Source organism: Nicotiana tabacum, chromosome 16, assembly GCF_000715075.1.
Source record: "Nicotiana tabacum cultivar K326 chromosome 16, ASM71507v2, whole genome shotgun sequence".
Lineage (NCBI taxonomy): Eukaryota > Viridiplantae > Streptophyta > Magnoliopsida > Solanales > Solanaceae > Nicotiana > Nicotiana tabacum.
Window position 1 is genome coordinate 60,641,240 of NC_134095.1, and position 27,398 is coordinate 60,668,637.

Consider the following 27,398-nt stretch of genomic DNA (forward strand, 5'->3'; position numbering starts at 1 on the left):
CCAAATCCTAAGGGGTAGTTCCCTCCCACAAAGTTAGGCACGATACTTACCTCAAGGAAGCTAAATCAATACTCTAAAATGACCTTCTTGTGTGAAACAACCTCTGCACAGCTCGAATCTAGCCAAAATAAATTAATATCATAAATAAAAGTCATAGGAAACAATTTCGGATAATAAAGCTTCGATCTTTAATGAAAATCAAAAAGTCAACCCCGAGCCCACACCATGTAACCCGACAAAACTCAAAAAATCTGAACACCCATTTCGATATGAGTCCAACCATACCAAAATTATCCAATTCGAACATCAAATCGAGCTTCAAATTATCATTTTACATTTTAGAATGTTTTTACAAAAATCCCGAATTTTTCCAATTCAAATAACTAATTTAATGACAAAACGAATATGGAATCATGAAATATAATTAAATACGGGTCAAGACTTACCCTAATCCAAAGCATGAAAATCCCCTCCAAAATCGCCCAAAACCGAGCTCTCTAACCCAAAAAGTGATAAAATAACAAAAGCCCCCAAAATAGAGTACTTACAACTCTGTCCAGGTATACCTCTTACGCGATCGCGAAACACAAAACACAAAACACAAGCTAACAAAATTACCTCTACGCGAAGGCGTTTAGTAGCCTGTGAACGCAGCCCATCAGCTAAACTACCCAACACGAATGCGGTCGTGTTCACCAGACCACAATGCCCAATCTATGGCATCCCTCTAGCTCTATCTCTATGTGATCACGACATAAGAAACGCGATGATCATCTTCCCACAGGCTTCGCGAACACGATGACCAACTCGCCAATGCGATGAGTAAAACCTCTGCCACCATAGAAACACTTCGCGATCGGGTTCGTCCTCATGCGAACACAATAAACTGCAAAACATCAGAAACGAGAAACTCTAAAACATAAAGAAATGGCCTGTAGCCCATCTAAAACACACTCGAGGCCCCTGGAACCTCGCCCGAACATATCAACAATTTCAATAATATAACGTGGACCTGCTCGAGGCCTCAAATCACGACAAACAACATCAAAACTATGGATCACACCTCAATTTAAGCCTAATGAACTTTCAACTTCTACAACTCACACCGAATCATATCAAACCAACCCGGAATGGACTCAAATTTTGTATGCAAGTCCTAAATGACATAACAGAGCTATAATAATTCCTAGGAACACAATCCAAACTTGATATTAACAAAGTCAACTCCCGGTCAAACCTTCAACCTTCCAAACCTTTAACTTTCCAACTTTCGAGAAAATGCATCAAATCAACATACAGACCTCCAAACGCAAATCCATGCATATGACTAAGTCCAAAGTCACCACATGAAGCTATTGGAATCATCAAAATACCATTCCAGAGTCGTCTACACAAAAGCCAACCTCTTGTCAATTCTTACCACTTAAGCTTCTAAAATAAGAATCATTCTCCCAAATCAATCCTGAATCATTACAAAATCAAACACAACCACACACGCAAGTCATAATACACGATATGAAGCTACTCGAGACCTTAAGCCAACAAACAGAATGCTAATTATTAGAATGATCGATGGGGTCGTTATAGTGTGCTTGTTGAATATTACACATATAGTTATTGATTGTCAGACTCATGCCTCGAGGTATTCCATATAAACTGGAGTTTGATTCGTGTCACCCATCATAGAGGGGTTATGTTGGGATATGATCCTTTGTGCTCATTTCGTGTGTCTTGTTCCTCTTTGTGAAATGGGTTCATAGCATTACACTTCGTAGTTGTATCTGCCAAGCCGCGAGACAGTTCTGTCATTTGATTCTCTTTTCATCATTTGGGTACATCCTAGTTATTGCTTGTTTGGTGCAAGAATTGCATGGTATGTGGCTCTAAATAGGATCGTTGCGCCATGTTATTAGAGCAGTTTGTACTAGATGGTATGAGGTTATTTGATCTGGAATGATTGTTATCGGACTTGATTAAGGTATGTTTTGAAGGATAATATCACTAGCCAGCTTAGATTTTTGGTTATGGTTCTTGTCGGATGAGACATATCCATGACTTATTGATCTGATGAGTGGTTATGAATTTATGCGTGTTTCATCCATCATTGACAGTACATGAAGGTTTAGAATAAGATTTTATTTGATATGAGGTTTGTTACCGGCACCGGGCTTATCATTGAGTAGCTATTATGGTCGGAAGTTACTGCTATGAGTATCTTAGTATATGGTTTATCATGTGATTAACATTTGGGTTATGAGTATGGCTTGATTTGGCGCGTTCAGACTTGTACAACATTTAGATTTGAGAATCGGGTCTTGTAATGGATTCCTGATACTGGGAATTTGACTCCAAGGTTTATGTGCTAAGGTTAAAGTAAGGATCTTCAACTATGTTGAGTTGTCGGGCTTATATGGATTAGGGTGATGTGGGATCACCTGTAAGTATGTGCCAAGGAGTTTGTACGTTATTTGATGGCTTTGTAATGACTCTTGGTGTCGTGCCTCCTTTTTCCCTTTTGACGAGGAAGTCTGGGTTTCGACATTCATGGGGGAACAACTCGTTTCCTTTTAGGAATTGGGCATTTGAAGAGTCGCCACCTAACGGATTACGGTGCGTTAGGACACCTAGAGCGACTAACTCATGAACTAGTTTGCATTACCAGATATTAGGGTAAGGGCTCGAAATAACCTTGAGGGGAAGGTGTTAGGCATCCCTCGCGATCCACAGCGGTGGGTCCTGGGCGAACTTAAACTATGTGAATTAGTCATTTTATAAGTAAACAATTTCAACAATTATTTGCAAATAAAGGCATGTTTTCACATTTTAAATACATGTATGATTCAGGTAATGGAAGGAAGGGAGAGGTTTGAACAACTTGCATATATATATATATACACGTAAAGAAAAGGAAGTTCATTTAAAACACATAGGAATTGGAAAAGAGGGGTCCTAGGTTGGTTAGCCTACAGGATCACACCCATGCAGTGCCCGGTAATCACTTTTCAATGATGGGCTACACGTGGCATTAGCGTGCAGTCATCATATCTTTACTACCCAATTCCCTCCCCTTGGTCATAGCCTAAAGCATTCTAGCAACCTTAAAAGATATCTTGTGCATGCACTACCCGTCCCTTCATTATGGTCCTAAGGTATTTAGCACCTCTAATTTGGGTAGTTCTAGACTATCCTAAGGTACTTAAAGGAGAAAATTCTAGGCGACAACCAAAAACAATTAGGTCTGGAACAAAGATGGAACAATTAAAGGCTCAAGTTTTACCTCCACAAACAGAGCAAGCAAGTGAACGTCTTAAACACAGTTTTAGGTATTTAAAAGAAGCCCTAGAACATGATATCTAGGTGAGCAGAGAATATGCAGTATTGAGTTAAAACCAAAGTGTAAAATAATTTAATCCGTTTGCTTACTGATTTTAACATGTTGAATATGAGCAGTCACAAATAATAAGGCGTAGTTTTACAGTTTGTAGAATTTTAGTCGCCCTACAGGCTTGCCTAGGCATGTAATAACGATGTCCTATGAGCATGGTATCTAATCATTGATCAAGAATGCACTAAAATAGTAAACGATTTTAAACGGACAATTAAGATCCTATAGGCATGCTTTCTAGTGATATTAATTAACACAGCATTGAAGAGATTAGTAGGTTAGTTAATTAAATTGATTCAAAATCTACAAGCATGAGTTAAACTGATTTTTAGGCCTAACTAAAACTGATTTAGATCCTATAGGTATGATTTCTATAATTAAAGCTGATTTAGATCCTATATGCATGACTTCTAATTTTGTAAAGTAAAGCAAGTAGAATTTATTTGAGCCAAAGCAAATCCTATAGGCATATTATCTAATAAACACATTTGAACCAAATGAACCCTATAGACATGTTATCTACCCAACTTTACCCACAATATACAACTACCATCCCTTTCAATAGTCACCCCAGTATTTGTTTACAATAATTATTACAGACAAAGGATTGAATATATTACATAAATATAAATATACATTAAGCTATAGGGAGCCTGAAATAGGCCCAAAGCATATCCTGGTGTACCAAGCCTTCACTAGTCTAAAATGCCCAAGATTCCATAGCCCAATTTCATGTCCAAGTGTGTTCGAGTTCCCTAAGGACCTCAAGGATATCGGGCAATGCTCACACCCAGACTTTCCTCAAATAAAGATTGATTGTATGCAGTGTGGAAGTGCCAACCCTGATATGCCAGAGTTCAGAGAGATCTCAGGGACCTCTAAGCAATATACATACCAGATGGGCAGAACTTAACCTAAGAATAAGTGAGAGTGCTTGACATGATTTGAAAGAGTTTTGGTAAATAGTAGCAAGAGGGCCTTAGGAGTGAAAAGATTTTTTTGAAACCAGTACTAGTTAAGGTGGTAAACAGTTTGAGAAAAAGTATGAAAAAAACATTTTTTGAAATCAGAATGCAAGTCATAGAACACGCAGTTTCAGAAACATTTTAGGGCAAACAGGTTCCACACATGGAGAGAGAGAAGGGTTGGGGGACACATAGAATACAACCCGGTGTATAAGCAAACAAATACACAAATTTCTCAATAGGTTGTGGAATTGACAAGTTAGTTATAAAGATTACAACAAAGATATGTTGAGAACACATAGGTCTTAGAAATGACCAATACACACAACTAGAGTACTTTGAAGGGCTAGATGCCTTAATAGGATCTCATTAGTAAAATAGAGTAGGTAAGACTCAAATGAACAAACTAGGCAAGCACTTCATGAAGCATTCAAAGTTTAGAAATACTAGTCACATATAGAACAAGCAGGATGTAGACATGCTGGGTGAGACAGTAAACAAGCAATGTAGCCTGAACATACTAGTGGACAAATAGGATTCATGCAATCACCCCAAAATAGGATTGGACATGCTAAACATTAAACAGATCCTTGTGGGCAAATAAACTAGTCATAGTCTCTAACAGAATAGACTTCAACATCTTAAGTGATACAGTAGTTAGGTAGTGTAATCTAAGCATGCTGGTTACATATTGAGCACATGACAGTAGAATAGTAAATAGAACTAGAAATTACAGCTAATGAACTGCAGCAACAAAGAAAACACATAGTTTTGGAATATGAATTGAACCCGGTCATACTAGTTAAGGAGAAATAATAGAGTATAGAACAGAGATGGTACAAATAGCTAGCCTTGGCTTAGAGCCGGCTGGATTAGTGAGAATTGCAAGTAACAGAAGAGAATAGAGAGCTTTTGAGAGTGTGAGAGTATGGATGAACTAATGTTCGTATTTTTCAAAAGTCAGAATGAAGAGATTATATAGCACATAGAAGAGTAAAACAAATAAGGCAAATAATAATTAAGAGTTTCAAATAAGGTATGCAAGTAAAATTAAATAGTTAATTTGGGCTAAACCTAATCAAATAATTTAACAGAATCCGGAAAGCACCTCTTTAATTAGGGAGAATCAATTAACAACCAAGTTACAGGTTCAATAATGTAAATAAATCAATTAATGACCCTCTAGGAGTCGGTTAAAGTAACTAAATCCCATAAATCAGGCTAATAAACCAATTAAGGCAAGTAGTACCAGTCATGAGTCACAAATAAGGAAAGAGATCATAGAGAAGTACCAATCTCGGCAAAAAATATAATTTGAACCCTAATTAGGAAAATTAATTCAGTCAATCCCTTTTAATTGATAGAACTAATGAATAACAGGCAAAATATTGAAATAATTAGTGAAATAAGCAGAAACCCTAGGGATTAAAACATATATATGAAAAATCAGTCGAACAAGTAAAGAGAATCACAGTCAAACACTTTAGAATTTTTGCAGAAAACTTAAAGTGATGAAACCCTAGTTTGAAAACACTTAAAGAAGAAAACTTGAAGGCATGTCAACATACAGAGATTCGAACAAACAGAAGTCATAGAAGTCAAAACCTGAAGTATTGTAGTGTTTAAAAATCGGTCAGTAGTAAAGGAGTAAAAGAACCCAGAAGAGAAGCCATGGAAGTTTAAAAATATTTCAGATACCTAGAGGTTCGACCAACAAACAACAAGAAAACAAACCCTAATATAACAAAAAATGTTCAGACATCGATTAACTAGTAAAGAAGTAAAAGAACTTTTAGGAAAATCAATGATGAACTTAGGATCGTTCTAGATCTATGGAGATCTGAACCGATTCAAGTCCAAAGATTGGGTTTCTTGAAGAAAAGAGAAAGGGTAAGAGAATATGGCCTTTAAATCAAGGATTTGAACCGTGAAACTTTGATAAAAATCACTCACAGACCATAAACAAACACTTGAAGAGCCTTAAACAAGATCTGGACCTGATCTCTTTGAGGTCCTTCCACAAAAACCACACAATCGAACAACCAGGGAGATAAGTGACAAGTAGAAGCCTCGTACAACCATGGGAGCCATAGATCGAGTAGGAATCATAGGGATTAGGGCCGGTTTTGGGTGGCGGCGATTAGGGTTAGGTTTGGGTCTCAGAGAGAATTGGAGAAGAAAGGGGGTTTCAGGGTGGCTATTTGGTGAAAAATAGCTTAGGGTTTCGGGGGTTAGGTTAGATAAAAAAGGAAGATTTGTTTTGGACCGTTGATAGATCAACGACCAAGATTGGTTCCGGGCTAGGGCGGGTTATAAAATTGTGTCAGGGTTTTGGGTTAGGTTAATTGGGTTGGGTTTTTAATTGGGCTAGGGGTGTATTTGATTGGGCCAAGGGTCCGAATTCAATTATGGTTGAAGGTGCTATTTGTAAATACCCGATTTAATTGATAAACTATTTTTAAAAATAACTAATAGGCTGTAAACAATGATTTTCATGCCTAAACATATTATAAAATAATTACTTAATATTTAAAAAATGTAAAGGGCTATTTTCGGGTGAAATAATGTAATAATGAATACATAGACTATAATTACAAAGTAATTGCAATTGCATCCCAAAAATACAAAAGTGGCTATTTGTGCAACAATTAAAACTTAGTACAAATGCAAATGATAAAATTAAACCACAAAAATTATTATAAAATTATTTGTGACACAATTAGTGATTGTTTTATACATAAAATGTTGGGAAAATTAGTTAAAATATTTTAAAATGCAGAAATTGTATAAAAAGTGCTAGTTGATGCCAAAGCATAGTCTTGAAAACATTATAGGAAACAACACTTGTTTCATTTGGTAACAACACTTGGCACGTTCGAGGGAACGTATATTTAAGTAGGGGAGAATGTAACGATTCGACCGGTCACTTTGAGCAGTTGCACTTCATTCGGTGGTCTGAGGTCACAAATAGCTTCACATGGTGTATTATGACTTGTGCGCATCATTGGTTTTGATTTTCGAGTGATGTAGGATGGCTTTGGATGAATGATTCTCATTTTAGAAGCTTTAAGTTGGAAGAGTTGACCAAGTACGACTTTTTGCGTATTTGATCTTGGAGGGGTTTTGATGGTTCTGTTAGATCCGGATGGTAATTTTGGACTTGGGTGAATGCCTGGAATTAAATTCAGAGGTCCCTACGTTGATTTGACTTGTGTCACGACCCAAAATCCAACTAGTCGTGATGACACCTAACCCAACCTGCTAGGTAAATTAATTTAACAATAATCAATTTCAAATAAGATCTATTGAGAGAAATAATGATAATATAACTGAACTCTTATACAAAGAATCACCAAGGACTTGTAGTACAAGTCATTTGCTTCTAAAATTTAGAGTTTACAAAGCTATTATGAAATAAATATGTCATGTATTTGAAATGTACATAAATTTTTTTTTATTAATCTAAAACTACCATGAATAAGAGGCAACTACAACCGGAAGACAGGTTCATCTTCACAGCCATCTTTCTCCATACACAACAATATTAGCTCCAAAATCTGCACGCAAAGTGCATAAGTATAGTATGAGTACAATCGACCTCATGTACTCAATAAGTAACAAATCTAACCTTAGGTTGAAAGTTCTTTACCGCGAAAATGGTAATAACAATTAAATTTGATTATGGGATTCTAAAAATATGTGATCTATTTTTATGCTAGTTTGTTAAGCAGTTGATGCTATGTATGTGAGACTTAGAAACGAAATAAAAGTTACGGATAGGGAGAAAATCAAACCGTTGGGCCAATTATCGGGGCCTCGAGGTATTCCGGAGCTCGGCAAGGAGCTATCGAGGGGGGTCGGGATACGGCTAACAGTCATAATAGAATTAACAGAGTCTCTTTATGACCAATGATAAACAATAAATGATGAACAAATACGAAGAAATAAGTGAAAGCAATGATATCAAGAGAGTATGTTATAGAGTAAATAGAATGTTCTTGCATATATTGTGTGGAGAACCTGAAGCAACAGGAGCTTAAAAAGTGACAAGGATTCCCTTTATATAGGAAGGGAATCCCATCATAGTACAACAAGCATTAATTACAATTATACGGAAATGTGACAACTAGATGACACCCTGATTCGGGTCTTAGACTAGTCCACTAGACTTTGTCAGTCCTAGTCGTACGCCTAGGGAGCTTCCCATTCCTACCATTACCGAGGTCATCGTTGTTCTGAGCTCGAGTGTCGACGACCCTCGAGAGAGGGTACTCAGTACGTGGTCTCGAGCCTTCGAGGTGATCTTACGAGATGCCTTACCAGTGAGAAATTGGCTTCTCCGATTCTGCCGTATATAGATAGTCCCCGCGTTTCTTAGAGAGGAGCGACAAGAAATGATTTTGACATACGACTCTTCGGGCTCCCTATTATGGCGTCATACTGATGGTGTCAACTTGTGATGTAAGACTTCGTGATAACCGGGGCATCTCATGGACTTGTTTTTTCAGTGTCGTTCAATGCGCTACCAATTCCCATTCTTCGGGGCAATAGTACCGCCGTCAACTTAGTATCCAGTAAAGCATTGATTACGCCTGTCGATCCGTCTTTCAAAGGCATTAATGGCATTGTTGGCCACATTATCATCCCCTATAAATGGGGGCCTTTCCATGCTATCTTTTTATGCAAGTACTTTTCAACATCTTTCCATCCCTTTCTTCTCATTATCCTTCTCCATTACTACCCACCATGTTTGGGGTCTCTAGCCTTATGGTCTTATGGCGGCGTTCTTATCAGCCATTCCATGGCCTTTTGCCTGGGATTTTCTATGTCGAGCGAGATTACACCATCTCGTCATTGTTGGATCGAGGTGACGAGTTAAAGGGGGTTGGCCTATTTCCACTTAGGAGGACGTTTGGACTCTACACCGCTACTCGAAAGAGTGTTCGAACTATACACTGCTGCTCACTCTCCTACACTGGCCTAGTGTGGCACTTAATCCCTCGAGTTTTTCCCAAGGGATAAAATGGCACAACCGGCCGTTAAACTCGCACGGCCCAATGTCTTGGAAGGTGGTCTCGTAGCGGCCGTGTGAGTAGGGTTGAGGCCCGCCGAATCTTCAACCTTTGGCTTCGGCGGGCTATGTCTCTTTTTTTTGCCTCTTCTGCATCACCTTCCTTTTCTTCATCTTCGCCCTCAGATATATTGCTTTGTGGGATTGATATGGGAAAATAGAGGAGGTGGCGGTCAAAGATATAGCCGTTGAGGATGCACGCTCAAGAATACGGTGCTCGAGCATGCTGCTGCCGAGGATGCACTCTCAAGAGTAGGCTGGGCTCTTAGGCTTTTACTATACGTATACCTTCTTGCTTCTTTGTTTCTGTGTAAGGACCCTTTGTGGGCCTTTGTAATCATATGTAAGGACCCCTTGTGGGCTTCTATAATCGAACTTTTATGAATATGAAAATGTTTCCTCAATTTTGTCTTTGACGCTTGCTTTTTTCCTTTTTATTTACGTTTATGGAGATTCCGAGTGTATGACTCTACCAGTCGGTGCCAATATCGAGCCTAGATGTGAGTGTTTTTTCCTGATTTTTGATTGATTAGTATGGCTTCTCGTGGAGTCCTTCGTCATTCCTTGGATCGAGCCTGGATCGGGCCGATGAACTGGGGTCGTTGAGACATTTACTTCAAGTAGAATGAAAGTAACGCTTTGGTCCTTGAAACCATGATTTATCACTTAGGCTCCATGGTAACCTTTGAGAAGAAATTTGCTTAGAGGCCCATGGACAAGGACTGCCTTTGATCTTTCGAGGGCAGTCCTCGAGTGGAGGTTTGTTCAAATTCGGACCACCTCGAAGCTTGCTTTGAGCTTAGTGTAAATAGCCTTAAGGTGCTGTAGATAGATCTTGAAAGAGGGTTTGTCCAATCTCAGATGGTGCCCTAGGGGAAAGACCATACGGGTAGAGCCTAAGTGCTTATTTCCTTGGAGCCTAACTTCTTTTTTATGGAGGTTCTCGAGGTCGGGTACCACCTCGGGGCCGGTGATGACGCCGTTGGCCCTTTAGAGCCTGACTTCTCGCCAATGAATGTCCTCGAGGTCGGGTACCACCTCGGGACAGGCGAAGGTGTTATTGGCTTCTTGGAGCCTAACCTTTTTCTGATGGAGGTCCTTGAGGTCAGGTACCACCTCGGAACTGGCAAAGGTGTTATTTCCTTCCTAGAGTCTAACCTTTTTCTAATGGAGGTCTTCGAGGTCGGATACCACCTAGGGACTGGCAAAGGTGACATCGACAAGTGTTTTTACTTGGCTTTGAGGCAGACGGATCATCACAGTTCCTTCCATGTATAAATAGAATTGTTTCTGCTCTTTTGGAGATCTCACCATTTTAAGAAGTTGCCCTTATCTTTCAGCACTAACATACTTGCACAGATTCCCGCTTCAATTTTCCAATTTTGCCATAGTCATGACTGCTGCATCAGGGTCTGCCCAACAAAGAAAGGAAAACTCCGTCCCCGCCATTCAGGACCAACGAGAGTATGCCTTGAAGACCGCTTCTTCGATAGGAGAGGAACATCTTGGGTTAGTGAGAAAAGACTGCGGATGGGGGGAGAAAGTAGTGTTACAGATATTTTCCCCGGATGAAGGCATCATGGATCGTGGCGATGGATTTTTGAATGTGTACACGTATCCTTTCATACTAGGCCCCCTTGATAGGATTGTGCTCGATTTTTATTTAAAGTATCAGGTTACCTTGGCACAGATCCACCCATCATTTTGGCAAACAGTGTTGATAATGAGATTTTATACGGAGAAAGCAAGGCTTGAACTTATGCTCAATCATCTCATTAGGCTGTACCGGCCCTTTCATCATCGAGGTCTGCTAACCCTGCGATGTCGGTCGACCACGCCCTTCGTTGTCGATGATGAGAAAGATGGAGACCGGGAGTGGATGAGTCGCTTTGTCCCAGTGCGGACCACTGACATCATCCCCGTGGAGCTTATGCCATTCCCTAAGGAGTGGAACTATACACATAAGTGGAGCTTTTTCTACCTTCTCAGTTTTGTCCATGGTGAAAACTGGCTTTGTAACTGTACCTTTTTTTCTTTTTCTGCAGCAGTTTTATAGGTGCGAAGCAACGTTCCTGATTTGCCGGATTGGGTCGAAAAGTTGGCGACCCACTTGACCTGTGATGAGCGCAAGTGGCGAGCTTTGTCCCAGGGCCAATGGGAAGTGAAACAACATGGTGAGTGGTGTACTATTCTTTCCTCTCTCGTCCTTCATTTGGAGAGGCATTTTCCCTTTATGCGTACTAATCTTGCCATCATAGGCATCGAAGAGCCGTTCGAGGTGAGACCGCACTCCTCTGGAGAGGGGAAAGGGTTGCCAGCTTCCAGGCTAAAGAACGACAACAATAAGAGACAAATGCTTTTACAGCGCGATGACATTCAAGGCAAGGCAAAATGGAGTCGGGGCTTCGGAGTGGAAGCATCAGCCGAGCCTGCTGCGTCCGCGATTCCTGGTTCTGGAGAGAGGGTTTCTCCATTGCCGTCGCCTTCCTTTTCTGGTGATGGTTCTTTGGGAGATACTAGAAACCCGGGGTCGCATACACCGAGCGATCGTGCTTCGACCGGAGTCGACTCTTTCAGGGCTGAAGGAACCGGATTGGTAGGTGTGCGCTTGGCCTTTGAGGAAACCTGGTGGCTTCACTTTATGGTGAGTGTTTTTTTATAGGCCTTTCGAGCTTGGTGCCTTCCCTTCCTTACTGGGTTTTCTTTTGTAGGACTTCGACAAGCTTAAGTCTGGGCTGCTTCGTCATGAAGCCAGGTTGCGGAAAGCTCTAGATGAGGAGATATCCTTTAGGCTCCTTTGTGATGAAAATGAGGTCGAGTTGGTGTACTTGTGGTATGAGGTAGGATGGAGCTTGAATTACGAGAACCACTTGAAGGAGTAGGTAATTTTCTGTCCCAGGTGAGCATACACTCCGCCTTCTGATTCCTGAGGCTAATGCTTAGTTTATTTTAGTTGTAGAAAAAGACGGAGGCCTTGGGGAACCTTTGGGATGAAGTTGGTCGGGCTAGGCATGAGCATGAAGAGCTAAAAGCTCGGGCGGAGGCTCAGGCTTTAGAGGGGAAGGATGCTCTAGCTAAAGTTCCCGCTTTTGAGGCTCAACTTAGCTTAGCTCGTGACAACGCCTCGGTTTAAACAAAAATGATTATGAAGCTCGAGTATGCGCTTTCGAAGGTCAGGGCTGAGATCGTTGATGGCCGGGCCGAAACGGTAATGCGCCAAACTAGGGCTGACCAGGAGATGGCGATCTATTCAATGGATGCTGTCGATGCTCAAGTTGAGATGGGAGGGATCCTCGACTGCGAAGAGAGGGTTGAAGAATGTGCTCGCTGTAAATATCAAACAAAGACCCTCGAGGAAATCCATGCTAGGGGCTTCTCCCTCTCGAAAGAGTTGGTGCGAGCGAGGGCGAACGAGCATGATGCTCGGTTGCTTTCGCCCAATGCTGAAGAAAACGAAGATGAGGCCGGCAGGCCATAGCCCCCGGGGGGGGCATATATTTTCCTATCTGCATGTAGCATTTTCAAAGCAAGTTTGTAGATGGAGATTGTGTTCTTTCGCATATGTGTATAAAAGAAAACCTTGATGCTTTACTTCTTTTCTATCTCTTTCTGTCTTGAATTTGTCCAGGTGAACTGGTCTTTGGGTTGATAGGAATCCTTAGAGTCGTGGTATGGCCTTGGGGCTCATTAGGCTAGCCCGTAGGTTCTTACACACTTTTGCTCTTAGGCATATTTAAGCCAACTGTTTTGGGCTCAGTCCCTGAGTTGGGCATTGACTCGAGCTTATTTCACTTTCGAGTGGCCGAAATTTAGGCTGGCGATAGTGGCTCTTACGCTTTGTCGATGCGACCTTTTAGTATATGTGGGCAAGCGATAATGGCTCTTACGCTTTTGCCCTTAGGCATATTTGTTTAACTGTTTTGGGTCCAGTCTCCAAATCGGGTTACGACTCGAGCTCATTTTGACCATCAAGTTTTTAGATTTCAGGCTGGCGACAGTGGCTGTTACGCTTTTGCCGTTAGGCATATTTGGTTAACTATTTTGTGTCCAGTCTCCGAATCGGGTTACGACTCGAGCTCATATTAACCCGAAATTTTTGTGTGAGATGTCGACAATGGCTCTTACACTTTGGGTCGAAGCGACCTTTTATGTGTTTGGCCCTGAGGCTCATTAGGCTGGCGACAATGGCTCTTATGCGTTTGATCGATGCGACTATTTATGTGGGCTTTATTTTTCCCTCGATAAGGATTTTTGAAATAGTGTTTGCCTGACTCTTCGATGGCTTAATGAAAAACCTCGATTGTGAGTCATTATACGGCGCTGATCGAGCACCTCAGGAGGTTTAGCTTGGAGGCTGAGTATCTTGAAGCCGATGTTTAGGAGCTGACGTAGTTGAAGCTCTTTTGCCTATATCAAAGGTAGCCTATATAACCGGTTCTTTCCAAAGTAGATTCGATGTAATTGAAGGCCTATAATTTTGTAGCGATGGTCGGGCATCCCTGAGTCACGTTAGTTTGGCTGGTACAACCTTGTGACCGGAGTCATTTGTGTTCGACCGGAGTCTTTGAGTCCTGAGTGAGATAATTTCGGCGTCTATATCGAGGGTTTACCTTTTTAGGGGTCTTACAAGTTCGATATATAGCCAAAACTTTGAGATCGGGTTTATGCCTTTAGTAAGGTCTTACAAGTTTTACATGCCTTTGAGGTCTTACAGTTTTGGATACTTGGTACAAGTATGGCGCATGCCTCACTTGAGGTCTTACAAATATTGTTGTTGCCTTATGTAGGTCTTACAAGACCGAGGCTTCCCACAAATGGCCTTACGGCCTCGTGCTAGGTCTTATGAGATCGAGTCTTCCCGATCGGGGTCTTACGACCTTAGGTTTTTTAATGAATGGCGATTGGCAACAATCCCCGAGTCATTGAGGTTTCCTTGGCTCAGAAGCTGTCACTTCTAAACTTTGTATTGCCTCATTGAGGACTTACAGTTTCGGAGATCCCAACCTTGAGGTCGTGCATTTTTTAAGATTTTGACGCAAGTCCTTGAGTATTCGGGGCACTTTCAGCTTTGGAGACATTTTGTTATTTTCACGCTGCCTCATTGAGGGCTTATGAACTTGGAGTCCCGACCCAGAGGTCGTTCAGGTGTTAAGTTGCCGACACCAGTCCCCGAGTGTTCGTGACATTTTCGGCGGATAAGTCACTTTTGCGGAGGTGCCGACCTTCTTTTGGAGCGTGAGATGCTTTGATAAAAGATATTCTTCAATTATTTGGTACAAGTATACATTTTTTTACCATTGGGGTCCAGACTGTACGGACACGGTTCGTTCGACCATTTGGCCCGATATATCATATTCCTGTTGGGACCCTATTTGGCATTTCTTGGCTTTTCCAACCGGATGGGCTTCCGGGGGGATGCCCCCTAGTGTTCGAGGTTGATTGAAAAAGACGCCTCGAATATTTGTTCGATCTTTCTTAGGTAGCACATAGATGTTGCCTTGTTAAAAACCTTTCCTGTAAAACCCTTCTTGGGATGAAAACCCGGCCAAAGGAAAAGAGTACAACGCATGAATTTGAAACCTAAGGCCTTCGGGCTGGGAAGAGCTTTGGTTGATTCGACCAGATGCCTGCATTCTGGTTAGTATAAAATGCACTGAAAAAGGGAGACAGTCATACCTTAGTGCAAATGGCACTTCGGATCTCGGTGTGACTCTATCGTTTATTATGAGGACTCGGTATAGTCCTTTGTTTCGTTAAGTCGGGCGTAGCCGAGAACGTTACTTGTCATCGCTATTTTATCGTTTTCTTATCCTTTGGCTCCTTCGGTGGTGGAGGTATTGGCGCTAGTGCTACATCATGCACCGCGAACATTTCCTTTGCCGCATGCTGCTACCTGTAGACGGTTTTTAACCCATCCTTTGTCGGGAATTTCATTATTTGATGGAGGGTGGATGGTACTGCTCTCATGCAGTGTATCCACGTCCTTCCTAGTAAGGCGTTGTATCTCATGTCTCCATCGAAGACATGGAATTTGGAATTCTGGGTCGTGCCGGCCACATTGACCGTGAGGGTGATTTCTCCTTTCATTGTTTCACTTGCCATATTGAATCCATTGAGGACTCGAGTGGCAGGCACGATTTGGTCAAGCAGTCCAAGCTGCTCTACCACCCTCGACCTGATAATGTTGGCCGAGCTACCTGGATCCACAAGTACACGTTTAATTTGAAATGTATTTATAAGGAAAGAGATTTCTAGTGCGTCGTTGTGAGGCTGAGACAAGGTCTCGATGTCCTGATCGCTGAATGTGAGAGCGTCCTCGGGTATGTAACCCCTAGTTCACTTTTCCCTGATGATAGATATTTTTGTTTTTCTCATCACAGGCTCTTGCGAAGCATCGATGCCTCCCAATTTCATGTAGATGACGTGTTGTGGCTCATTCGTTTCGTTCTTTTTTGCTGCCTCTCTTTCCCAAAACTGATTTTTAGCTGGGTCGTTGAGGAATTCCCGGAGGTGGCCTTTGTTAAGTAGTCGGGCTATCTCTTCTCGGCGTTGGTGGCAATCCATGGTCCTGTGGCCATGTGTGTTGTGAAATTCACACATTAAGTTATGATTCCTTTGCGAAGGATTTGATTGTACAGGCCTGGGCCACCTGGCGTCTCTTATTTTACTGATGGCGAAAACGATATCCAATACATCAATGTTGAAGTTGTATTCCGATAAGTGAGATGCCCCCGTTGGGTCTGCATTCTTATCGAATCTGGCTCTAATGATGATTCCTCAAGGATCATGTCCTCGGTCTATCCTTCAATCATTGCGAGGTGGATTACGCCTCGAGGCATTCCTCCTGTCTTCAGTGTATGCCTAGTATCTTTTTTGTTTGGCTTTGGCTCCTTCGCCATAAGCCTGCTTGGGTATACTGAGCCCGAGGGGGCACCTAGCTGGTCGTCATCAACCCTGATCTTCGACTGGTATCGGTTGTGGACGTCCGACCAGGTCATGGCTGGATATTCGACCAGATTCTTTTTTAGCTGCTTTGAAGCCATCGAGCTTCATTCATTCAGACCTTGAGTGAATGCCTACACTACCCAGTCGTCGGAGATCGGTGGTAGTTCTATCCGTTCCATTTGGAAGTGGGATACGAACTCTCGTAGCATTTCGTTCTCCCTGTGCTTGATCTTGAACACGTCAGATTTCCTTGTTGCTACTTTGATGGCACTCGCATGTGCCTTTATGAAAGAGTCTGCCAGCATGACAAATGAGTATATGGAGTTGCGAGCTAGGTTGTGATACCACATCATGGCCCCTTTCAAGAGTGTTTCCCTGAACTTCTTTAACAAGATGGACTCGATCTCGTCGTCCTTTATGTCGTTGCCCTTTACTGCACAGGTGTAAGCGGTAACGTGCTCATTGGGGTCTGAGTTCCCATTGTATTTTGGGAGTTCTGGCATTCTGAACTTCTTTGTCTGGGAACGGCCTTTGTATGAACTTTTTCGAATCCACACCTTTCAGTACTGGGGGTGCCCCTGAAATTTGGTTGACCCTAGAGTTGTAGGTTTTGACCTTTTTGTCATTGGCTTCAATTATTTTCTCACCGGATTCGACCCTTCTATTGAGTTCCTCGAGCATTTTCACAATCACGGTATCAACTCTCAACCCGTTATTGCTCGACTCTCCGGTACCTGTTCGGCTGGGGGAGCCATCCCCGATGCTATCTTGTTGGAAGTTTTCTGGTGACTTTGAAGTTGAGCAATATCTAGTTGTTGTGCCTGCAACATTTCAAAAATAACGTGAAGGCTAACCTCACGCTCTTCCCTGGTCGGGTTATTTGAGCTTCTTATGGATCTACCTGATGCACGCTCCTGCCGGTATGCGAGCTTATTTCGATGCGTTGGGCGTCGCGTGAGACAGCCGTCCATGGGGATTGGTTTTGGTTCATTCCAGGGTTTTGTGGGGGCAAACCAACACCCAAAACATCCACAGTGTTCTCTCCGTGGTCCTCGAGATTGTTGTTTTTGCCTCCATTCACTGAATTAGACATTTTGACCTGATATCGAAGATCTTAGACAAGAAAAAGCTTGAAAGATATAACTTGTGTTGTGTAGCTAAACCAGCAAGAAAATAATCACTATTATTTTTAGCCCCATGGTGGGAGCCAAATTGTTTACTGTGAAAATGGTAATAACAATTAAATTTGATTATGGGATTATAAAAATACGTGGTCTATTTTTAAGCTAGTTTGTTACGTAGTTGATGCTATGCATATGAGACTTAGAAATGAATAAGAGTTAAGGATAAGGCGACAATCAAACGGTTGGGCCAATTATCGAGGCCTCGATCTTGACGATTTAGGGCCTCGAGGTCGATTCCGGAGCTCGGCATGGAGCTATCGAAGGGAGTCAGAATACGGCTAACAGTCATAATAGAATTAACGGAGGCTCTTTATGGCCAATGATAAACAATAAATGATGAACAAATACGAAGATAATATATGAAAGCAATGATATCAAGAGAGTATGTTAGAGAGTAAATAAAATGTTCTTGCATATATCGTGTGGAGCAACTGGAGCAACAGGAGGTTACAAAGTGACAAGGATCACCTTTATATAGGAATGAAATCCCATGATAGTGCAACAAACATTAATTACAAAGATACGGAGATGTGACAACTAGATGACACCCTCATTCGGGTCTTAGACTAGTCCACTAGGCATTGTCAGTCCTAGCCGTACGCCTAGGGAGCTTCCCATTCCTACCATCACCGAGGTCATCATTATCCTGAGTTCGAGTGTCGACGACCCTTGAGAGAGTGTACTTAGTCCGTTGTCTCGAGCCTTCGAGGTGATCTTACAAGATGCCTTACCAATGAAAAATCGGCTTCTCCGATTCTGCCGTATACAAAAGTAGTGACAAGCTTGGACAACGGTCAAAGTCCAACACTAACAGCCAAGAACAACTCACAACAATATAATGAAAACAATACAAGTAATACTCAAAGATACGACGCTCAGCTCGTTCATAGTCTTAGAAAATAGGCATGTTTTTCAGGTATAACTGTAAAACCCAAATCTTTCACCGAAATCACCAAAATGTGAGTATGTCAGAAAACTGTAATTTTTCCCAAAAACATTCAACAACGGATAAAATATTCCATTATTAGATAGTATGAGGAAAGTACATCTCTATGCCTCCATGTCAATGTTTAAGAGAAGTCATGACTATCAGAATACAGTATGGCATGAGGAAATGCATCTCTATGCCTACATGCCAAGTATGCATGTCAAATGTAATGTACTACAGTGATAAACTCATGTACTAACACTCTCAGAGTACTCAATCTCATTGTCTCACAATCAATCACTCGGTACACTCAATCACTCGGCACTCGGCACTCGCTACCTATGCTCACTGTCGCTCACTGCTGGTATGTCAGTCTTTGGAGGGGCGGATCTTGCCCAAGCACTAATATAAGCCAAGATGGCATGCTGCGGCATGCAACCCGATCCCATCATAATTCAATAAAGCCTATTGCGGCGTGCAACCCGATCTTATATTCATCACTTACAATCAGGCTATCGACCTAACTCCGCCATCAATCTCTCCAGTCTCTCGGGCTAACAAATCTCATGATAATCAGTCCAAACAATGATATATGATGTAACAATAAATGATAACAGAGACTGAGATATTGTATGCAAATGAATGAATATGATTGAGTATGTAATTGTAATTTAAGCGAATAACTCAACAGCAGAAATGATCTCAGTAAGTCCCAACAGAGTAACCATATGGTCTAAACATGGTTTCTAATATGGATTACAGCTCAATTACTCTAGCACGTGGAAATTTCATGGATAGAAATTGAGTCATAATTCGCACGGTGCATGCACACATGCCTGTCACCTAGCATGTGTGTCACCTCAACACCAACACATAAGATGTATATTTAGGGATTCATATCCTTAGCACCAAGTTTAGAAGTGTTACTTACCTCGAAAAAACTGAATCCAATACCGAGCAAGCCAAACAATACTTTAGAAATTCCATCCAGTCCGTACTGACCTTCGAACAGCTTGAAACTAGCCAAAAGCAACTCAAGAACATCAAATAGTGCCAAAGGAAACAAATCCAATCGATAAAGGTAGAATCTTTAATCAAAAGCCGAAAGTCAGCCAAAATATTAAACCCGAGCCTACACCTCGGAACCCAATAAAACACATAAAATCTGAAAACTCATTCAAACACGAGTCCAACCATACTAGTTTCCCTCAAATTTGACTCTGAATCGATGTTCAATATTCAAAAATTCACTTTATAAAAGTTTAGACAAAACCCCCCAAATTTCTCTTAAAAATTAATAATCCAAATGCCAAAATCGAAGATATTCATGAAATATAATCAAAAGAGAGCATAGAATACTTGCTCTAAACCATGTGGTGAAACTCACTCTCCATAGTCGCCCAAAATCGAGCCCCAAAACTCAAAATCTGACCAAATGAGCAAACCCTCGAATTTAAAGCTTTTGCCTAGATATTTCGTTTTTACGGACCACACGTCGCTTCTACAGCGTCGCTTCTGCTACAAAAAACCTCTCATTTGGAAGAAGACTGAAATCACGACCTCTCGTTCCTATAGGAGAATATCTGCTTCTGCGACATCTCAGGTGCGAGCCATCACCCGCTCATGCGCACCACCTCGCTTCTACGCTCCAGACAACCACTCCTGCGCTTCCGCATATGCACTCGATCCTTCCTCACCTAGCCTTTTCACGCTTCTGCGACCACTTGTCTGCATCTACGTACTTGAAACAGCGTCCATTCTTCCGAAGATGCGGAAACACGAGTACAAGACCCCCCTTCAGCTACGCAACATGAAGAATAAATGAACCGAACCACATTCGAAACTCACCCGAGCAACTTGGGACCCCATCTGAATATACCTACAAGTCCCAAAACGTAATACGGACTTACTCAAGGCCTCAAATCCTGCATAACACCATCAAAACCATGAATCACACCTTGAATTGAACTTAATGAACTTTCAACTTCCAAAACTCGTGCAGAACCATATCAAATCAACTCGGAATCAACTCAAATTTTTCACACAAGTCCCAAATGACATAACGAAGCTATTCCAATCCCCGGAACCACAATCCGATTCCGATATCATCAAAGTCAACTCCCGTCAAACTTATGAACATTCCAAACCTTCAAATTTCCAATTTTTGCCAAATAATGCCGAAACATTCTAGAAATATCCAAATTCAAATATGGGCATACGTTCGAGTCCAAAATCACCATACGGACCAAAAGGAATCATCAACACTCTATCCTAAGGTCAAATACTCAAAATTCAAACTTGATCAACTCTTCCAACTTAAAGCTTCAAACATGAAATTCATTCTTCAAAACCAAAATCAATAATTCACACAAGTCATAATATATCATACGTAGCTACTCAAAACTTCAAATAGCTGAATGGTATGCAAGTGCTCGAAATTACCGGTCAGGTCGTTACATTCTCCCCTACTTAAACATATGCTCGTCCTAGAATGTGCCAAGAGTTGTTCCGCGGCCATCAAATCACTATGTAAACTTACCATGCACATACCCGGGGGTAATCCCACGTCATCCCAATCCAAACAGGCCTGAAAAAACAACATAACTAAAGATCCTTAATTCAACCTTAGCCCATAAACCTTGAAACCCAATTTTCAACATCCGGAATTCTTTAAAATACCTGAATCCCTCACCTACACAATGTATAAGTCTAAGCAAGTTGTATCAAACCATAAGCATAACCCAAGATGTATTCACATGATATACCATATGATTTGCACACTCATAGCAATAATTCCTGATCACAGTAGCATCTTAACACAAACTCGGTACTGGTAATAAACCTCATATAAATTAAATCCCTCTTCTAAACTTTTGTACACTGCCAATGATGAATAAAACACACAGAAACTCATAACCACTCATCAACTCAACAAGTCATAGAGCTCTTCCTCCTTCGACAAGAACCCTGGCCAATATTTTAGCCAATCAGTGACATTATCCTTCCAAATATATCGCTTTCCAATTCGATAGCATCCATTCTAGGTCTAACAACCTCATCTCATCAAATACAACCACTACTGACATGCCATACCAATACAACATTAAACCACAAACCGTGTAATCCGTGCATCAGTACACAACAATTCAAATGCACCTAAAAATGGAAAATGACTTAAATAAGAGAACCATCCCGCAAGCTCAACAAGTACCACCACTGTTACATCCCGCATTTTTGTATGATAAAGTTTCGTCGTAAGTTAATCGACGTAAGTTCAGGAATGAGAATTATTGTGAGATTATAAATGTTGTACTATTTTAAACAAATGATGAATAACTCCGTGAAGGTGAGAGAGGAATCAAGTTAAAGAAAATGAATTTTTCATCAAAGTTTGGCATATTGTGATAAAATACGGGTCGAGCATTAATACCCTATTTTTGTGGACTAGTGTCATACAAGGTACCACATGACCATGATAGTAAGGTGTACAAGGTATGTTAAAAGCAAGTAGTATTTTAAGTAAGTTGAGATAATTCTTAATTATACCGGTAATTGATTAATTACCGGGTAACAGGACATTACCTAATTACTTGAGAATTAATTCAAATATTTGGATAAGGATTAAATCAAAACATGGCAGCAAGCCACTTCATAGACAATGACTCTTAGTCATTATGGGATTACGTTGCAATATATGCAACATATGGCCTTTTTAATTCAAGGATAAACATGTATCTTTCAACCATATTTAACAATGGCAAAGATTCTAATTTTGGTCTCTTTCAACATTTTAAAGAAAGACAAAGACACTTACGGGTGAAAGACACAACAATATTTCATATGACTCATTTACGGAGTGAGTTAGATTGATGTGACTCTACTTCAACAAAAAAATCATACGAAATTATATTGTGTAATAGAAACGGGAATTAGCTATTCTAAGGGAGTACAATATAATATTTCTCAAGAATATCATACAAATTTTCCCCTACTTCGATCCGTCGTTATGTGTTGTCGCAATAGACATGTGTTAGAGGGATTGTCAAGAGAATCAGTTCAGGTGTGTTAAGGCTATCCCTTCTTTCTTTTTGGCATGATCTATACGACATGAACAAAACGAGAAAATGCACAACTTCTATAAATGAATCTATTCATAGAAGTATTAGAGGTGCCTATATTCTTGAATTTCCATGTATCATATTATTTTATCATCTATTCATGGGTCTCAGAAAAATACGTAAGTTGAAAAAAGAAGTTTACTTCATGATACTACTCAAGGCATAATGGTCTTATGACATTCCAAAAGATTTTATTGATGTACTTCTCATGCATTTCATTGACTAGATGGCGTTATATACACGTATCTATGTATATTATATTTATATGGGATACTGAAAAAGGTTACAGTGTTATATACGCATCACCACCTGATCAATTGGTATACGTTGATGATTTTGCCCACAGTGGTTGAGATGATATATGGGATGCCCTCTAAAGCCTGATGATGTTATGAAACATGTACCTATGCACGACATGACATTAATACGCATATGCATGACACTATAATTATTTTACGAATTTCAGACTTGTCCAGATTTAAAGGTTGGGTTATTTCTTCTATATCTCTTTCATATCTGTTATGTACTTATTTATGTGCCTTACATACTCGGTACATTATTTGTACTGACGTCCATTTTACCTGGGACGCTACACTTCATGTCTACAGGTCCCGATAGACAGATCGAGAGCCCTCCAAATAGGCTATCAGCTCAGCGGAAGATGTTGGTGCGCTCCATTTGCTTCGGAGTTTCTCGTTTGGTTAGTATGATTTAGACATGTATTGTTTTATGGTGGGACTCTGTCCCAACCTTTATGAAAATTATTTATTCTTAGAGGCTTGTAGATAGATGCCATGTACATAAAAGATTGTATGGCCTTGTTGGCCTATTTTCAGTATACGAGTGGATATTTGGTCTTATAGGCCAGTATGGCATATGTATAAGTTTGTATTCCCTCATGCTTCACTCTGTTTCATTTACCTATGATAAAATTATATAAGAGATATGTTACATTGGTATCTGGTTAAGTAAGGTACTAGGTGCCCGTCGCGGCCCATCGATTTGGGTCATGACAAAAGTGGTATCAGAGCAGTTCTGTCCTAGAGAGTCTACAAGCCGTGTCTTGTAGAGTCTTGTTTATTGGTGTGCCATTCACCACACTTATAAGAAGGAGGCTACATGGCATTTAAGACTGTCACTCTTTCATCTTACTCTAAATCACGTGGTAGAGATCACTTATAAGAGTGCAGATCCTGAACTTCCATTCGTAATAAGACGATGCCTACATTCAAAAAGATGATCGATAAGAGATATAGTTGTGGTAGTGTTGAGTTAGAGGAACTCAATTTTTCATCTTGCTTATGATGAGTAAATGAGAGGTCTTCAGCAAATCATGCATGTACTAAATGATGTGCGGTTCTTGATAAGGAGCTTTTATGAAAGACTACTTATCCACTCTTACGATAAAATGGAGTAATGGAATTGGAAGTTAGACACGAGTTGTAGCAAGTAAAAGAAGCAAGGTAAAGAAGGGTACGAGGTACCAGTTAATAAAGATTATCCTTATTTACCATTAAGGAAGAGAGATATAAGCATTTTGAGTTACCTTCAATAGTAACAGAGGTATGTATAATTGGCCACACCGATCTAAGTTATGCTCTATGGGAGCTAACAAATATAGTTTCAGAGAAGGAAATAATATCACGATCCGGCTGGGGTTAGAGTAAGCCAAAATGGTGGATGAATTGTTTGCGTTATTTAACATTTCCAAAGGATATTACAAATGTTCTAATAGATCTCCTTGTGAGACAACTAGATGGTGCACACTAAAATAGTAGAGCTAGATATGAGTACTACAAAGATAGGAACTGGTACCTAGAAGGGTGTTTATCGTAAAAATAGTAACAACAATTAAATTTGTAAATGAGATTCTAGAAATATGTAATCTATTTTTATACTAGTTGTGAGAGCAGTTGAAGCTAAGAGTATGAAGTTTAATGAAGAGATACAAGCTAAAACGGGGCAGTAATCAAACCTAGAGGCTTGTCGCCCGAGCCTCGGACTGGTCGATGAAGGAGCCTCGGGGCCAATATCTGGCTAGGTCTCGAGCTATCGGGGGTAGTCATGGATGGGATAACAGTTGAGATATAATCAATAAAGTCTCTTTATGGCCAATACCAAACAATAAATGAAGAACAAGTATCAGAGCAATAAATGTTAAGAGTGGCCTCGAGATAATAATAACGAGCAAGTTAGAGAGAAGAGAGAGAGAAATATTATTGGTCTTGTGGAGAATAGTTGGAGTAATATCAGCCCGCTACAAAGTAGCATGGGTTCCCTTTATATAGGATGAGAACCCAGTTATAGTACAACATGCATTAATTGTAAAGTATGGAGATGGAATGGCTAGACGTGACACTTCGGCATAGGCTCTGGATAGGCTGGCTCTATCACACTTAGACATGTGCCTTGGGAACTTCCCCTTTTGCTATAGCCTCGACCTTCATCTTTTTTTAGTCGGGCCCCGACGAGCCCCGAGGGAGGGTACTCAGTCACAACTCCACGTCCTCGGGGTCTCGAGGTATTCTTCCGAAGTGTTTTGATAGTGAGAAATTAAGTACTTTGATTTTGTCGGATACAGGTAGTCTCCACATTTCCCAGAACGAAGAGACAAGAAATGATTCTGACACCTGAATCCACGAGCTCCCTACAGTGATGTTATACCAATGATGCAACCTGTGGCGCGAGCTTTTGCGGCAACTGGTGTGTTCCATGGACTTGTGTGTTTGACATCATTCCATGCACTGTCGATTCCAATTCTCCAAGATGAATGCTCCACCATCGGTTCGGTTCTTCAAGAATGCAGTAATTGCGTCTGTCGGTCAATCTTCCAAAGCCTCGATGACCGTGTCGTAACCCCCTATAAATGGGGGTGCTTTGGCATTGTTGTTTTTCTATCCACGTATCTACGTTGACTCATTTGCCCATTTCTTCTTATCATCTTCCTCTATCTTTGAACATTATTTTTGGGGCTCATGGCCTTGAAGCCATTCGGCAGGGCTCTCGTAGGCTGTGTTGCGGCCTTTTGCTAGAGCTTCCCTTTATCGAGCACGACCGCGCTGTCCCTTCGCTACTGTGGTTGTTGTCATTGGCCGAGATGGTGATAGATGGGGAGTCGGTTCTCCCCTTTTGTAGACAGTCATTCGGACTATGCACCACTGCTCACTCTCCTACCTAGGCCTGGTGTGGCATTTCATCCCTTGGGTTTTTCCTTTACCAAGGGATAAAATAGCACTACCGGCCATTGAGGTTGGGGCCCGCTGAATCTTCAACCTTTGGCTTTGGCGGGCCATGTCTCTTTTCTCTACCTCCTCTGCATCCCCTCCTTTTCCTCTTCTTCTTCTTTTCCCTCGGTGGGGACCTTCCGCATAATTGAGTTGGGAATCTAGAGGAGATGGCGGTCGAAGGAATTGCCCTCGAGGATGTTAATACCGGAGATGCACCTTCGAGGATGGATCGGGTTCTCGAGTTTCATCACATGCACATCCTTCCGTTCCTCTATTTGTGTGCAGAGATCGTCTGTTGGCTTTTGTAATTGTATGTAATGACCCCTCGAGGGCTGTTGTACATGGATATTTATGAATATAAAGATACTTACCTGATTTTTGTTTTCGGTTCTTGCCCTATTGTTGTATGTTCTCGTGCGCTTCGAGGCCTTTGAATGTTTTCCTTTGTTGTTGACCGCAGATAACTAACTCAAATGTGAGCGTTCTTTCCGATCCTTTGCCTATTGATATGGATCTTTCCTAAGACCATCGTCGTACCTCAGACCAAGCCTGAATAGATCTGATAGACTCAAGTTGTTAGGCCCTTAGAGTCGCATGGAGACAATATGGTGAGTTTTGGAGCTTTCGAGAGTGGTATCCTGAGCGAAGGTCAACTTTGGGCACCCGGGGATCTACTTTGAACTTGATGTAGATAGCCTTTTAAAACGTAGTGTATAGACTTTCATTGAGGGATTACCTATACTTAGGCAATGCCCCGAGCTCCCATAGAGCCTTCATGATCTTAGTCTCGTGTGCTTACTTTTCTTTTTAGAAAGGAAAACCATGAGATTAGGTACTGCCTCAAGTTCTATGATGGCGTTGAAGGCTTTCCGAAGCCTGACTTCTTTTTTTTTGGTGAAGATCCTCGAGGTCGGGCACTACCTCAAGACTAGAGAAGACACAGTTGACTCCTTGAGGCCTAACTTTTTGTCGATGGATATCTCTAGGGTTGGATGCCACCCCGGGATATGTACCGAGGCCGTTGGCCTCCCGGGGCTCACTATGGATAGGCGAATTTCTGCTATTTTCCCACATATATGTGAGGTGGCTTTTGCTTCTTTGGGAGACCTCATTATTCTGGATAGCTATCCCTCCACCTTGGCATTGGGTCCTTCATCTCTTCAGGTGCAAAAAGCATTGGCGCACGTCCTTGATTTAGCCTGTCAATTTTACCATAGCCATGGCAGCTACTTCGGGGCCGGCTCGACAGGGAGGGGTTTTCCACTCCCAGTGTTCAGGATCCGCGGGAGTTCACTCTAAAGACTGTGTCCTTGAAAAGAGAGGAACATCTGGAGATGGTGAGGAGATACTGTGGATGGAGCGAGGGGATAACGATGCAGGTGCTTTCCCCGGATGAGAGTATTACGGACTCTGCTGATGGATTCTTGAACGTATACCTATATCCTTTCGCATTTGGCCCTTTGATAGGGTCGTGCTTGATTTCTGCTTGAAGTATCAGGTTACTTTGGCCCAGATACATGTGTCGTTTTGGCGAGTGATGCTAATGATGAGGTTCTTTGTGGAGAAAACTGGGCT

The 27,398-nt window shown here is 41.3% G+C and overlaps 1 long non-coding RNA gene across 1 annotated transcript in view; it reads left to right on the plus strand.

Moving 5' to 3' along the window:
* LOC142170549 (uncharacterized) overlaps positions 1-23,495 on the plus strand; it is a 35,871-nt gene extending 12,376 nt beyond the window's left edge. The window contains exon 2 of the long non-coding RNA XR_012699787.1: positions 23,205-23,495. This is a non-coding gene — a long non-coding RNA (uncharacterized LOC142170549). The remainder of the gene's footprint in view (positions 1-23,204) is intronic.
* Positions 23,496-27,398: the final 3,903 nt, after the last annotated feature.